General features: G+C 37.3%; 1 protein-coding gene across 1 annotated transcript in view; it reads right to left on the bottom strand.

Moving 5' to 3' along the window:
* The window catches only part of LOC111147958 (dynein axonemal heavy chain 6), a 247,580-nt gene that overhangs the window by 120,966 nt on the left and 112,563 nt on the right, over positions 1 to 14,051 (bottom strand). The window lies entirely within an intron of this gene.

The raw sequence follows: 14,051 nt of genomic DNA, 5'->3' as shown, positions 1-14,051 counted from the left end.
AAATCAAATACCACTTTCATTGGATTGCCACGCAGCAATAGGGAAATTCACACATAAACAAAGGCAGTCGTAGAATATGAACGTATTTGGGTTCTTCTTTTTCTTTTTTCTTTGTTTCTTTCTTTTCTTAGGTATCAGAGTCTAATACTTTAAACATAACCATGCAATACAATGCACAAAACCCCTGATATATTATCTTAAAACCTTATATTAGGAGGCGCCTGTTTGACTCAGTCAGCTAAGTGTCTGACTTCGGCTTGTGTCCTGAACTCAGGGTCCTGGGACTGATCCCGGCACTGGGCTCCTCGCTCAGCAGGGAGTCTGCCTGTCCCTCTGCCCCTCCCCTGGCTTGTACTCTCTCTCTTTCTCAAATAAATAAAATCTTTGAAGAAAAAAAAGACATGTTAGATTAGAATTGTAAAGCATTTTCAATTCAAGTCAACATTCAGGGGCTTACTCCTTTCCAGCTATTGTGCTTGGTGGTAGAGGCAAATGCTGAATTCGAGACCCAGTCTCTGCCTTCAGTGACCTTGAAATTCATATGGGGAAACAGAAGCATATCAGTTAATATTACAGAGAATTAAGATTCCAGTGGAGTTAGTACATTTACAAAGGCAGGATGACTCCTTTCTACTTGCCAGAGAGTTTTATGGTGATGGCTGGAGATTCAGGAGAGCTTCCAAAGGGTGGTGACACTACAGTTCAGACTTGAAGGACAAGCAGGAGTGCTATGGGCAATGAAGAAATGGGATGGGGAAGGAGGGTATAAAGAAGGCTGAAGACATGGGAAGTGCCAAGCATACTAGAAATACAGGAGCAGTATGTACAGTGAGAGATGAATCTGGGAGTACAGGGGCCAGGTTATGAAAAGCTTCACTTTTTCTTTTTTTTTAAAAAACATTTTTTAAAAAGATTTTATTTATTTATTTGACAGACAGAGATCACAAGTAGGCAGACAGGCAGGCAGAGAGGGGGTGGGGAAGCAAGCCCCCTGCTGAGCAGAGAGCCGGGTATGAGGCTTGATCCCAAGACTCTGGGATCATGACCTGAGCTGAAGGCAGAGGCTTTAACCCACTGAGCCACCCAGGCGCCCCTAAAAAAATTTTTTTTAATTTTATTTACTTATTTGACAGAGAAAGAGAGAGAAACCACAAGTGGTGGGGTGGGGGTGGCAGGCAGAGGGAAAGGGAAAAGCAGGCTCCGCAAGAGGGATCTGTCTGTCTCAAATTCCCAACTGTCCTTAAAACAGCCCATCCTGTCCAATTATGATACCATCATCTTGGGGATTCAGAAAGGTCTCATATCTACTAGAAGGTCCTAATCCACAGAGCTCAGATTCTTAGGGAAGTTTTTTCTTCTTTTGGTAACTTTTTACTTTTATATAGTTTAAAACTTAAAAGAACAGTGCAAAGAACTCCATATATTCTTTACCTAGATTGATTGTTTACATTTTGCCCCATTTGCTTTATTATTGCTCTTCCTACTCTATCAGAGTTAATTGTATACACTATTCCACCTTACTCTAAATAACTGTGTATTTCCTAAGGAACAAGGATATTTTCTTATATAGTCACATTAAAGTGATCAAAATCAGAAAGTTGAATGGTGATATGTTATTACCTAATTTACATTCCAAATCCAAATATTGTCAGTGTTTTTAATAATGCCAGTTACAGCTATATTTTCCCTAGTCTTGGATCCAACACAGGATAGTCCATTGTATTCAGTTATACCTCTTAAGCCTCTTCATTTGGAAAAGTTCCTCAGCTTTCTCTGTCTCCCATGACAGACATTTTGGAGAATATAGGCCAGCTTATTTTATAGAATGCTCCTCAACTTGGGTATTCCAGGGGTATTCCCATAATTAAATTCAGGGCATGCATGTTTGAAAGGAATATTTCACAAGTGAGGTTGTGTCCTTCTCAGCACTCTGTATCAGGAGGCACTGGTTAGGCACTCTTAATGCTGATGATGTTAAATTGATTTCTTAAAGTAGTGTCTGCAAGGTTTCTTTACTCTAACAATACTATTTTTCTCTCTGCAATTAATCAATAATTTGTAGGAGATACTTTGAAACTACGTAAATATTGTCTGTCATCTAGCCTTCATCCACAATTTTTAGCATCCATTGATAATTCTTGCCTATATCAATTATTACTATGATGGCTGCAAAGTAATGACTTTCTAACTCCATCATTTCTTCTATGTAGATTAAATGGTATTCTTCTGTGAGACAAACCATAAGAGACTCTTAATCTCAGGAAACAAACTGAGGGTTGCTGGGGGTTGGGGAGGGAGGGATAGGGTGGCTGGGTGATGGACACTAGGGAGGGTATGTGCTATGATGAGTGCTGTGAATTGTGTAAAACTGATGAATCACAGACCTGTACCCCTGAAACAAATAATACATTATATGTTACTATAAATAAATATATCTATAAATATATAAATAATATTAAAAAGAAAAGAAAGAGCTCTTCCTTCTCCCCCATTTATTTATTTATTCAGGTATATTTTTGTTCTGAATATCAACTCATAGATTTTTATTTCATGCAAAGGCTTTTAATTCCATACTATTATTATTTATTTTGATGCTCAAATCTGTCTAGATTTGGTCAATGGGAGTCCCTCAAACTGGCTCCTGTGTTCCTTTGAGATGTGTGATCATTCTTGGAGCACTTCTTTGCTACCTGCCATAAGAAGATGTTCTAGGCTCATTTTGTACTTTCCCCTGTCTTACTCCAGCTATGTCATTACAGAGCTTTGGTTCCCTTTCATGGAGAACAGTATTTAGAAATGAGCATACTAGGTATGTTCATTGCTCCTGAGTTGTCTTCTTCTAGTTCTTATCAGCACACAGAACTAGGAAATTAATGTATGTATGAATATATGTATTAATTTCCATATATGTATATACATTTTTTGATCTATGAGAACCAAGACTTCCAATTCCAATGAAAGAACACAGGTGCCTTCTAATATCTCCCCTTCCACATTTGTAAATCCTTTTTCTAACAGTGAGAAACCTGGTTGACATTATCCTCAACATATTTATTCATTTGCTCAATCTTAGAATGTATAGAAAGTAAATTCTGAATTGTCAAACCATAACACTGTGAAAAAGAAATGTACTAACTAGAATTCAATATTTGTTTATGGTAGGAAGGTTTTTTAAAAATTTTTTATTTATTTGACAGAGAGAAAGAGATCACAAGTAGGCAGAGAGGCAGGCAGAGAGACAGGGGGAAGCAGGCTCCCTGCTGAGCAGAGTGCCCCGATGCGGGGCTCGATGCGGGGCTCGATGCGGGGCTCGATGCGGGGCTCGATGCGGGGCTCGATCCCAGGACCCTGGGATCATGACCTGAGCTGAAGGCAGAAGCTTAACCCAGTGAGCCACCCAGGTGCCCCTATGGTAGGGAGTTTTAATATTCTTTTATACCTTACTTTCTTCGTATGGCTGGAGGAGGATTATGAAAAATTTTAATATAATAAGTGCTCTCTGTGGTTTTAAAAAGTGAATAATTTAATAAATTCTTTTAGTGAAGGATTTTTATTTGTTGTAGAACTAAGTCTTTCAAAATTTTAGTCTCGAAATTTAATTTTAATGATTCAGAGTTATTATGTTAAAATGAAATTTATTTGGTTCTTACCCTGGCATCAGGATTATCATCGAATTGTGTTCTAATAAATGTATCAAAAGAATCCCAGTAGGTTTCAGTTAGATTACCACCCAAAGACCATAAATAACAGAATACGAAAGTCTGACATAGAATTGTATTCAGTTTTGTTTGTTCCTGAAAAAACAAAGAGAAAGAGTTTTAGTATTTTATTTGTTAATATAACAAGAATCCTTAAAGTGCAAAGCCTGAAGATTGTTTTCTTTTGTTGAGACACATGCATTTTAAAAAGGGCATGGTATATGTTTCTTAGAGTTGACTCAGTAGTCCACAGAGCAATGTTTTATACAAGTACAAGATAATGAATGGCAAGGGATATGTAGAAAAAAGCTCAAGGTTGTCTTTCAGTGGACTATTATCACTTTGTTTACACCTGCATGAAGATATATTTAATCAGCTGCTAGACAGAAACATACTGGGAATGTGTTGCAGAATGTGTTGCAGACTATAGGGAATTTAAACATTGAGTACAAGAGTAAACTATAGGTTCTCTGATATTCCTTCCAACTTTGAGATTCTATGAATCTATTTACAATCATTACTCCTTTAAAAAATTAACTTGAAAATCAAATGATCATTTTATAGAAAATTTAGTTATCTATTTGCAAAGCATCTATACAACAATCTCATTTTCCTAGCTTTATAGCAGGGAGAAAAACCTTTCATACCATTGTCAAATTAACTCCATCCTTCCCAAGTATCAAAGACTCCAATAAGCAGCAGAGTGTAGTAACTTTGCTGATGTCCACTTGTGGGATTGCTTGGCCACATTTTTTATTGATAAAATGTAAACCATCATCAACATAACGTTGGAAAAGATTCAGTATATACTCTTGGGTGTCCTCATTCAACTGAAAATCATACAAACAAATGATATTTCAGTAAGACCAGATGAAATATGCAATTAAATTTAGAAATGAATTAGTTTAAATCTGTGTATTACAATATATTCTGTGACTTTTAGATTAAAGGGTAAAAACATCACAAGATATAAAACAAATTGAAATTTTTAAAAATCTGTGCTTTGGAAGAAACATATGAGGAGATTCTGGGTAGTGGTAGCAGACAGTGTCCTATATTGTGAAAATGCCAAAGACTTGACCTGGAACTAATAAGCACTTACAGCAATGTTACAGGATGCAAGGTCAAGATAAAGAAGTCAATTCCTATATACTTGCAATGAATAATTGGAATTTGATATGGAAAATATAACACCATTTATATTAGCACAAAAAATTAAATACTTAGGTGTAAATCCAACAAAATACGTACAAGGGCAAAGTAAGGAAAACTACAAGACTCTGATGAAAGTAGAGATGACCGAAGTAAACAGAAAGATATTCAATGTGTATGGATGGGGAGATCCAATATTGTTAAGATGTCAACACTTCCTAACTTGATCTATAGATTCACTATAATCTGAATCACAACAAGCAGGTTATTTTGTGTATATCAGCAAACTAATTATAAAGTTTATATGGATAGTTGAAATACCCAAAATAGCACATTGTTGAAGAACAAAGTTGGAAGACTGACGATATCTGGACTTTAAGAATTACTAAAAAGCTACAGTAATCAAGACAGTGTGATAATGGCAAAAGAACAGACACATAGATAAATGGAACAGAATAGAGAACCCAGAGATAGACCCATACAAATGTAGTCAACCATCTATCACACAGGAACAAAGGGAATCCACTGAAGAAGGGATGATGTTTCCTTCCTTCTTTCCTTCCTTTTTAAAGACTTTTATTTATTTATTTGATGGAGAGATAGAGAGGCAGAGCGGCAGGCAGAGGGAGGGAGAGAGAGAGGCAGGCTCTCTGCTGAGCAGGGAGTCCCGCGTGGGGCCTGATCCCAGTACCCTGGGATCATGACCTGAGCTGAAGGCAGATGCTTAACCAACTGAGTCACCCAGGCATGCGGGGATGGTGTTTTCAGTAAATGGTGTTGGAACAACTGGACATCCATATATAAAAAAACATGAATGTAGACACTGATATTACACCTTTCACAAAAGTTAACTCAAAGTGGATCATAGACATAAATGTGAAAAGCAAAACTATAAAACTTCTAGAAGATAACAGATAAAAATCTAGATGACCTTAAGTTTGGAAATGGGTTTCAGATATAATGCCAAAAGCTCAATCCATGAAAGAAAATCTGGTAAGTTGGACTTTGTTAAAATTAAAAACTTGTGTTCAGTGAAAGACTATTAAGAGAATGAAAAGTCGGGCTGGGAGAAAATTTTTACCTGACAAAGAACTTGTATCCAAAAAATTGCAAAGAACTTGTAAAGCTCAAAAAGAGTAAACAGCCCAATAAAAATGGAGCAAGATTGAGCAGGCACCTCACCAAAGGAGATAAACAGATGACAAATAAGCATATGAAAAGACACTCATGATCACACATTAGAGAAATGCACATTAAAACAACGAGACATACCTATTTAAATGGCAAAAAGCTAAAACACCAACATCATCAAATGCTGGTAAGGATGTGCAGCAAGATTTCTCATTCATCGCTGGTGGGAGTGCAGAATGGTACAGCACTTTGGAAGACAAACAGGCAGTTTCTTAGAAAGCTAAATAAAATTTTACCATACGGAGACAGCTGGGTGGCTCAGGTGGTTAAGCGTCTGCCTTAAGTTCAGGGCATGATCCCAGGGTTGTGGGATTGAGTCCCGCAACAGGGCTCTGTGCTCAGTGGGGAGACTGCTTCTCGCTCTGCCTCTGCAGCTCCCCCTGTTCCTCTCCCTGCTTGTGCACATGCTCTCTCTCACTCTGTCACTCTCTCTGACAAATAAATAAAGTCTTAAAAAAAATTTTTTTTTACCATATGATCCAGCAATCACACTCCTAGATATTTTACCTAAATGAACTGAAAACTTAAGTCTACACAAAAACCTGCTCACAGATGTTTATAGGAGCTTTCTTCATAATTGCCAAAACCTGGAAGCAATCAAGATAGCCTTCAGCGGGTGAATGGATAAGCTTGGTAAATCCATACAATGGAATATTACTCAGAACCAGAAAGAAATGAGCTATCAAGCCACAGAAAGACATGAAGGAAACTTAAAAACATATTATTAAGTGAAGAAGCCAATTTGAAAAAGCTACATACTGTATGATTCCGATTACTTGACATTTGGAAAGGACAAAACTATAGAGACAGTAAAAAGATCAGCGGTTGCCAAGGGTTGGGAGGGTATGGATGGATGAGTAGCACAGATTTTAAGTCAGTGAAATGATTATGTATGGTACTGTAAGGGTGGACACATGACATTACACATTTGTCATAACCCACAGAATTGTGTAACACAGAGAGTGAACCCTAACGTAAACTATGCTCTTTGGTTAATAGTAATGTGTCAATAATGTTTTGTCAATTTGAACAAATCACTTTTAACAAATATACCATAAATGGGGGATGTTAGTAGGAAAAACTATGTTTGGAGGGGAAGGAGTGTATGATAATGCTCTGTACTTCCCATTAAGCTTTTCTATAAACCTAAAAGTGCCGTAAGTAATATAGCCTTTTGATTTAAAAGAAAAGTAAATTTGCGAAGGTTTAAAATCTTATAGTCATGATGAGTTCTCGATTCTGAGGCTTATTTTCTTTTATAATGTGCTCTGAAACTAGAACATATTATTGTTCCAATGTTGATGCCTAAGAATGAAAAAAACAATTGTTTTCTGTTTCATCTTTGCAGGGGGAGAGGCAGAAAGAAGATGGCTCTCTGGAATGGGGGCTGGGATGGGGGCACAACACTTCAAAAGATCCCTTGTTAAGCTAAGGCAAAGAGGACTCCTATTTTAGAATGGAGAGGGTACAGAAGGTGATATAGACCTGAGTAGTTCCATATAATAATTTGGAATGTCTCCTCTGAGATTAGAAGACATCTTGGGTCAGAAACCTAAGATTGGGTGGGAGGGAAACTCATTTTCTTTTCTCTCAGAGATGTTAGTGGCTCTTACAATCTAAAAACAATGACAGTGCCTGGATTAAAATGTTCTTCATTGTGATTCCTTCTCATTATCCCAAGCCGTCTGCAAAGTCTTTTTTAATGGCCCAGCCCGTTCTAGCTGTGTTTGGGGGACTTAAGGAAGCGTTTGTGCTTGCAGGCAGAGGAACCAATCTGGGGAGAAGCCAGGCAGAGTGGCCAGGAATCAGAGCAGCAAGGCAGTGGGGCAGGCTGAGGTAACAGATAATGAGGATGGATCTGGGGAGGATATAAACATTTCTGGAGGCTCTCAAGAATTCTTAGGGACAGGCAGTAGGTTCAGTATTGTAATTTCCCTCCATGAAGCTCAATGAGGTCTCTTAATTTACTACAGTTTGGGCAGGCAAGGGCCTCCATCCTGACAGACGGATATGTTATGGTGTATCTGGTTGTACTTACTGTTTTAGAAATACTCTTCATCCATGTTTTAACATAAGGCATCCATTTCAGTTCTTCAGGATCCACAAACACCATTCCACATCGACTGACTGTTGCAGGAGAGGCAACCCTTAGATCTTGCACCTGCAATTGAAGGAAGTTGAACAAAAAATAGCTAATAGTACTTCCTAATTCTTCACCTTTAATGCTAATGGATCACATGTTTAAACTTAACACTGAAAGGCTTTGTAGGAAAGGGAGACAGACAGCCTTAAGTAATCAAAAATGGAGGAAGAAAGGTAAGTGAGGCATAAGGTGAAAAAAAACCCTAAAGAGGATAATGCCAAATCCTTCCCATAAGGATTTGGCATTATCCTCTTCACTTTTGTCTTCTTCACTTTTTCATTCTTATATCGGATACCAAGCTGAATGCCTAGCACACGGTAGGCATTCAATCAATGTTTGATGAGGTATTGTCCAGAATACCACACAATTAGGTCCACAATCCTTTTCCAATCCCTTCACCAAATATTCATACCACAGAGAGATAATTTATCCATAGTAAATATAGCGTTTTTTAATTTAAAAAAAATTTTTAAATAGAATTTTTTTTAAACTTGGAAAGCATTTCAAATCATGTAACATCATCAATATATTTATTAACTATCTCCAAAAAAAAAGGAAACAAGTGCTGAGGAAGATAGAATTTATTGTATTTCCTGTTTATAGAGAGACAGGAATATTTGAGAGTCTTTGGTTCTCAGGATGCACACTCTACTATGAAAGGACAATTTGATAAGGATGTAAACAATTTAGTATGTGAACAAAACACCATGGTAGGCCTTACAGATAGTAAACGATTTATCAGCAAGAAAAAAAATATTGATGATAGCATGCCAATCTAATGAATGATTTCACACCACAGTAAGACATATGTATTTACCTCAAAAAGCATGTGGATTTGAGGTGTAAGTTTGATCCTCTCACTGTTAGCCAGACAAAGCATCTTGTTATCATCCAACACTGTATTCATATTTTCAATCCAAAGAGCATCCACGGGCCCATCACTGATGATCCATTTATGGTCTTCTGAAGTGTCATTCACAGCTGCCCGGACACTTAGTGCCATCAGACCATCTTTCCACTCCAAGGTTACGTTATTAACTTCGCCGTATAATTCACCCATTGTAATTGATTTAGGATTAAGAACATAAGTTTTAACTGGTTGGTAAAAGGGATTGTCTATACCAAGTTTTCGCAAATTCCCTAAAGTTTCTGCTAGTATTTTGTAAACTGTGGTCTTGCCACCTCCTGTTGGCCCAACTAACATCACACCATGTCTTACCAGCATAGTTTCATAGAACTGTATCACTTTTTTAACCATACATGCCTCAGGCTGAAGATTCTGTCTATTCATGACATCTATAATTGTTGACTGCAATATACCATAATCATGTTCTGGAATTTGGACTCCAGGAAAAAGATCAGATATGATTCCACTGAAAAAACAAAAATAAAATAATTGATCATTGATATTTCTCAATATTTATTACAATCATTGATTACAATGAGTCTTACTTTTCCCCTTAATCTTTTCTTCTGAACATGCACAGTACTAGTCTGTCTTGTGTGTTATACCAGAATCTAACATTTCTCTGAATTGTGTATGATTTTTTTTGTTTCTTGTACAGTAGACAAATGGTCTTAAGTATATTGGGAACTTTTTGAGGTAAGGAATATCTCTTATGTTGTTTGTATTGTCCACAGTACATGGCATAGTATCAAATATATAGAAAGTGATTAATTTATCAGTTTATTTTTAAAATTATATTTATATCCCAATTTTTTCCAAAAGCATTTATGCATGCTTATTACTATATGGATATTCAGAAAAATAAGATAGAAATAGAAATAGAAACTAATAGTAGGTTTTAAAAAAAGGAATAAAAGAAAAATTAACTGTTTCTGTGAGAAGCAGACAATATGGGATGTTTCTATGGGTAAAAAAAGAAGCTAAACCCCTACCTCATACTATATACACAAATACATTTGAGATATAATAAAGATTTCAATATAAATGACAAAAATACTAGATGAAAATATAACATATATTTTGCAACACTGTGGTGTTGCAAATAAATTGCAAATAAATAAGAAAGTCTCTATTTTTATTTTATTTTATTTAAAAAATTTTTAGATTTAAATTTTAGCTAATTAGGGGTGTCTGGGTGACTCAGCTGGTTAAGTGTCTGCGTTCAGCTCAGGTTATGATCCCAGGGTCCTGGGATTGAGCCCCAAATCAGGTCTCCCTGCTCAGTGGGGAGTCTGCTTCTCCCTCTGCCCCTCCCCATGCTCATGTTCTCTCTCTCTTTAAAATAAATAAACAAAAATCTTCTGAAAATAAATTTTAGTTAGTTAACATATAGTGCAATATGGGTTTCTGGAGTAGAATTCATTCAGTGATTCATCACTTACATACGACACCAGTACTCATCAAAACAACCGCCTTTTTTAATACTTATCACCCATCTAGCCCATCCAAGAAGCTCTTTCTAATGAAGACAAGAAATCTACAACTGTTATTTAAAAAGTTGATAAAGTGAAAAAATAAAAACAAACAAGCAAAAAACCACAAACATGTGTGAGATAAAAGGCTTTAGAAAAGTATTTCCAATTTTTATACCAGATAAAGTTTATGATTTCTTACAAATCAATAAGAAAAAGAGAACAATAGAAATATGCCCTAAAAATAATAAATATAAATGACTAATGAACCCAAGAAATAATGCTTAATGGCACTAATAATTAAAGAAATGCATATTAAAATAGTGTATGACTTCTGGTCACTCTCTGAAACATTCAAAAGGAAGTAGGTATTATCATAAATCATTTATATAAATGTAAATATCTACATTTGTCCAATATCTACATTGGACAATATCCTAATAGAATCTATCTAAATTAAAAATATCCATACTCTATAAAACCTAGGAAATTTACTAGAATCTTATTATAGAGGTATCACAGGTGTGTAAAGATAAATGTATAGGAATTTTCATCATTGTGCTCTGCCAAAGGGGAGTAGACATGTGTCTACTCAGAGGATCTGACAGGGGACAAAAGCAAATCAGAAGATCTGACAGAGGACAAGAGCAAAGGGAACTCCAACATAGTCATAAATGGACATCCCAGGATGAAAAATGTACAGCAGGGTAATGGGCAAGCAGTGCAGATTAGAGCAGGAGGACAGAGGGCTCTAAGGAGACAAATTTGGTAGAATGTTTTATATAATTGAAGGTCTTTTCTTTTTTTAAAGGAGATTTACACATACCCTGAGAGAATTTGGAAATAAATTACTGATAAATTTGTAGGAATGTAGGTACAGAATTAAAAAATAAAAACTAAGAAAATTAACAGATGTAGGGAAAGGATAATAAAAACAAGGGAAACATAGCTCAGCTGTGGATACTATTTATATAGCTGTAATAAATTATGGGAACCCTGGACATTTAGCTCTAGTTAGATGGCAACGTAACTGCAGGGGGAGGTGAGAGGTCCACATGCATACCCTCATCTCCCGTTTACTCTATAGAGCATATCTAAAACTGAAAAATCAAGAAATAGCATAAATACAGTACTTAAAACTATGGAGGGAAATAACAAAACAAACAAGTAAAAGAATTGAAAAATGATTGCCTTTAGGGAAGTGGGAATTGGTAAAGGGCATGGAGCTAGTTTCTCATGAGACTAATTTATTATACTTTTTACAACTATATACATAGATGACTTGGATAAACATAAAACTTAATAGTAAAAGTAGAAATAGATAAAAGCCCTCACATTTATATTAAGCCCCAAACCTGGTTTTTTGGGGTCAGGAATTTCTCTTAGATCAGAACTTGTAACCAAATGCTAATTCGTACACAGCCTAATGACCAATATTGTGAAAAAAAGAAATGATGGGTGCTTAAGCTTTAGGATCTTTATTTTAAACTAGTATTTTTTTTTCTGTTTTAGGTAATTATACTGTTGGTAGTGGTGGTATTTTAAATTATTTTTATTAATATATAATGTATTATTTGCCCCAGGGATACAGGTCTGTGAATCGTCAGGCTTAAACATTTCACAGCACTCACCATTGCACATACCATCCCCAATGTCCATTACCCAGCCACCCTCTCCCTACCTCCCTCCCCCCAGCAACCCTCAGTTTGTTAAACTAGTATTTTTAAAACTGTAATAAGTATCTCCAGAAAAGATGAGGATGTTATTTTCTTGTTAGAGACAGACATAACTGAAGAGAAGACTATCCTTTACTTCCACCCAGCCGCTATGCCTTATTCTGTAACATCTAGAAACTTACCTGAACAGAACAGCATCGTCTGTTAGGAATTTTGGCAAGTTGGAGTCTCGTAAAGCTCTTATCAATACCACGTCTTCACTTAGGTCTGGATTCTCCCTTTTTAAAGACCTAAATTTAAAGGGATGATTCAGATGATGTTGCAAGAACCCAGTACTTCTGAGCGTGATTTTCCAAACCTGTAGGTTAGGGAGTCTACTTGCAAAAAGCTGTGGAAGGCACCCCCTGTGGATTCCTGCTAAAGGAGAGAATCATTTTTCCTTACATGCCCACTGTCCGTCTCCATCAGATCACAGGACAGATCAGGCACTGGCTACAGGCTTTGAGAATGACAAAGGTATTTTTTCAACCTCCCTGCATCAATCCAGACTTTATTCAACCTGAATTTACAGCTTCCCAAATAAACCATAATGATTCACATCGCTGTGACTTTCTTTTCTCTCAGCCCAGAAAGTCCTGCTTTGCTCTTTTGACACCTCTTAATTCTCCTTCAAAACCCAGCCCGGTTACTCTCTCCTCCAGAAAGCTCCTCTGTGGCCCTCATCAGCAAACCCTGGGCTTGACCCTGTTATGGCTGTCCCCATGCACTGTGTCCTAGATGACTGTTCCTGTGTCTGTCCTGCCCGCTGGACTGTGGTTGTGTTACTGAAGTGCAAGTATATCTGAACCCCTCAGTGTCCCTGGTCTTTACATGGCAATCCTATAAAAGGGTAAAATGCTGTATCTGGGAGGTTGAAAGAAAGAACAGAGTAGGGCAGGGAGATTTGTGCAGAGCCTAGGGGCCTGGAGAAGGGGCCCTGGATGTGTGGAGCCCAAGCTAGTAAGTTATGGCCTAAAAAGAAGGACTAGAGAGAAGGTAGATTCCCTCAGAGACTCTGGATGAAGAACCCCTCAGAGGTAGAGGTTTCAAGAGGTTATAAAGGGAGAAGTTGGGGCTTAAAAAGAAGAAAACTAGAAAGCTGGTTTACTAGAAACTACAAAGCGGCTAGGGTTGGACCATACCGGAAAGGCAGAGGCGGAGCCTAGGACAGAAGCCTGGACTGAGGGCACAATGAGGAAACCGAAGTTTCTCTCAAGGCTTCAGGCTTTCTCAGGTGACGGTATGACTTAACTTATTGTATGTGCATAACGAACAGTGCCTTTTAAGTCTAGTCATCCTATCTCACGGTGGTAAAGGCTTTTGTAGCTAAAACTCAAGTCAAATAAGTCAAGCAGAGAAAGTCAATTATCATATGGCTTCACTTACCTGTGGAGCATAAGGAATAACATGGAGGCCATTAGGGGAAGGAAAGGAAAAGTGAATTGGGGGAAAGTGGAGGGGGAGACAAACCATGAGAGACTGTGGACTCTGAGAGACAAACAGAGTTTTAGAGGGGCGGGGGTGAGGGAATGGGTGAGCCTGGTGGTGGGTATTAAGGAGGGCACTATTGCATGGAGCACTGGGTGTGGTGCATACACAATGAATCTTGGAACACTGAAAAAATAAAATTAAAAACAAAAAACAAAAAGCAACCCTCAACGTATGCAGTGAGTTCAGGGGAAATGAAAGCTAGCTAAAGCCTGGTTGAGAGACTCCGGTTCAGTTTAGGGCCAACTGGGACTACCCAGGAGGAGAGTGGCCCCGTTTGGCTGC

This window comes from Enhydra lutris, unplaced genomic scaffold (genome assembly GCF_002288905.1).
Source record: "Enhydra lutris kenyoni isolate GAN:26980312 unplaced genomic scaffold, ASM228890v2 scaffoldscaffold18, whole genome shotgun sequence".
NCBI classification, from domain to species: domain Eukaryota; kingdom Metazoa; phylum Chordata; class Mammalia; order Carnivora; family Mustelidae; genus Enhydra; species Enhydra lutris.
This window is presented reverse-complemented; position numbering and strand designations above follow the sequence as displayed.